A 3,019-nucleotide genomic window follows, 5' to 3' on the forward strand; every position below is an offset into this window, starting at 1 on the left:
CTTTAACTGAACAAAAATGTATTTTATCTGATTACTTGATTAATCGATGGGATTTTCAGTAGAATACTCGAATACTAAAATATTAGATAGCTGCAGCCTTACTTTAGACTAAAGCTTAAAAGTACAAGGCCAACATCTACATGGTTAACATGGTTTTCAAAACACTGGAAACGGCAAAATAGAGGAAAGAACACCTCATGTTGAATCACTTCCTCCCTCCCTGAAATGAATTTATTTTGGCATCCAGGCCTTTGTGCTCAGTGTGAAATGTATCCTCCCATGTGTCTGGAAATCACAAAGCTTATAGAACTACAACAGCACTTGTCAATATTTGTGCCAGGTAACAATCCCCTCTTCCCTAACCTTCTGCTGAATGCTAAGTGCCCATATCAAAGTGAGAGACAGCAGAAACAGGAGACTTCGACAGTGAGGCCTTTGAGGCAAACAGCTCTGTGTAGAATAGATGGGAAGGGATGGGTTGAGTGAAGGGATACAATGAAATAAACATGGCAGCTAGTACTGGAGTGAACTTTCCACAGATTTCACAGCTCTTGGAATTTGACAGCGGTGGCGCCACTGAGTGTCTGCTGATAACAGTGGTGGTGGCTCGGAGTGAACGGCAAAACCCTGCATACTAATGCAGCCTGCAGACGGTGTTAGATTTATCGTACTGTGTGCTACATGTTGATGCAGTGTTACCTCACAGTTACTCTGTCCTGACGTGTTCTCAAAGATCGCCTGATCAGGCAAAAAAAAGCACAAACCCTTTGTGTATTATCACTTTGCTCTTAAGTGCAATTTAAAATCTAATCACAAAGAGAGCCTTACATTCATGGCTTCAGGAGACGAGTTCACTAAGCAACTCAAATAAACTGACGGAGAAAAGGGGAGCAGCACTGGAACCCTGAGTTAAAGATTAAATATGGGTGAATACATTTCACTTAATTTGATCCATGTTGCAATGCATTGGTCCCCAAAAGCTGGCCAATGACTATAATCATCCCTGTACCCATCTTGATCGAATCTATGCTGCTGTGAAAGGGTGCAATAATAGCACAGAGCTGTGTGTGGTGAAGAGATTTTTTTTCAGGAAAATGATCAGTAATCAAATTCACAGTCAATAAAAACAGTCTAAGTGACAGATGAAAAGTGAAATCTGTGTATCATATGAGTGGAACTTATCAAGGTTAAAATGTTTCAAAGGCAGTGGTTCTCCCCTGGTGTAATGAGAGGAGACTCCAGGGGGTATGCAAGATTCACAAATGTTTATTTAAAAACAGAGACCAAGCAAAATTCATTCAACACTGTGTTGGAATCAATTATAAGTTTAAACTCATAAAGTGAGTTATTTTTATATATTGTGATATATAGGTAATGCAAACCTATTATAAACCACAAAAAATAATGGTCTCCCTAATACCAGAAATGTTGCTGAAAACACATAGGGACACAAGTTAAAGAAGGCAAAACCAGCACTGGCAAAATTCTGTCAGTATTTATATATATATATATATATATATATATATATATATATATATATATATATATATATATATATATATATATATATATATATATATATATATATATATATATATATTTATATTTATATATATATATATATATAGAGAGAGAGAGAGAGAGAGATAGATAGATAGATAGATAGATTGATAGATAGATAGATAGATAGATAGATAGATAGATAGATAGATAGATAGATAGATAGATAGATAGATAGATAGATAGATAGATAGATAGATATAGATATATACACATATAGATATATACATATATGCTTAATAGGATTTACGTGCACAAGTTGCAACCCACCCATGGAATTGTGGTTGTACTGCTGAAAGAAATCAGTCAATGGTAGCATGAAGCCAGCACATCTTCAGGCACATTTTTATTTCTATATTTATTTAATCATTTATTTATCTATTTTTTTATTCATTAATTTATTTATTTTCAGTTCAATAGTTTCTGTTTAATACCAAAAGGGGCACTTAAAGTGGTACTCCAGGAAGGAACAAGTTGGGTCCTATCACAAGGTTTAGGGCAGAAATTACCCCTACAGCAGTGTTTTTGTGCAGCAGAAGCCCAGAGCGCTCGCACCAAACACCTCCTCCCTGCTCGTAGGCCGGTTTCCTCTGCACTCAGACGGGGCCATTTTTTACTTGGACAAAAACACTAATAAATCGACCCCCACCAAAAAAATCTGATATCAGTCTGCATTCACGCTTTATTTAGAGAATTTTCAGTGTGTTACCTTTACACAAAAACACCACTAAATAAGGCTCTAGTTCTCTTTGTGTCATACCGCCGCTGTAGAGCCACAGCTGGCTACGAGATGCTCACCGCTTAGTGTATCAGTCCGCGCGCGCGGTGTGCCAGATATAAACAAACGCAGGTATTCTGCCAGGACGAAGAGACACGGTGAGAACTAGAGCCTTATTTAGCGGTGTTTTTGTGTGACAGTAACGTGCTGAAAATTCTCTAAATAAAGCGTGACTGCAGAACGATATCAGATTTTTTCGGTGGGAGTCGACTTACTTGTGTTTTTGGTCAAGTAAAAAATGGCCCCGTCTGAGTGCAGAGGAAACCAGCAGAGGAACAGGGAGGGGGTGTTTGGTGCGAGCGCCCTGGGCTTCTGCTGCACAAAAACACTGCTGTAGCGGTAATTTCAGCCCTAAACCTTGTGATAGGACCCAACTTGTTCCATCCCGGAGTATCACTTTAAAGTGGACAGTTATTTCTATGTGCACAATCTTTTCTTTTTAACACATCATTAGTATTTTTTTTTTTTTTAATTTTGTAGTTGATGTAGTTATTTTTGTGCCTAGTATATTATAGATTTTTTGAAGTTGCATTAGTCAAAAAATGCAAAGTGAAGAGGAAAACAACATACATAAGTAACACTGGACTATAAGTTTCATTAATTTCAAATGGTTTGGTTTGTTAACAGTATTGGACTTTTATACATTTTTTAAAAATTTATTCATTTATTTTTTTAGGAGGT

This window comes from Halichoeres trimaculatus, unplaced genomic scaffold, assembly GCF_033239565.1.
Source record: "Halichoeres trimaculatus isolate MK-OKI-2021-1 unplaced genomic scaffold, fHalTri1.1 fHalTri1_scaffold_9, whole genome shotgun sequence".
Taxonomy (NCBI): domain Eukaryota; kingdom Metazoa; phylum Chordata; class Actinopteri; order Labriformes; family Labridae; genus Halichoeres; species Halichoeres trimaculatus.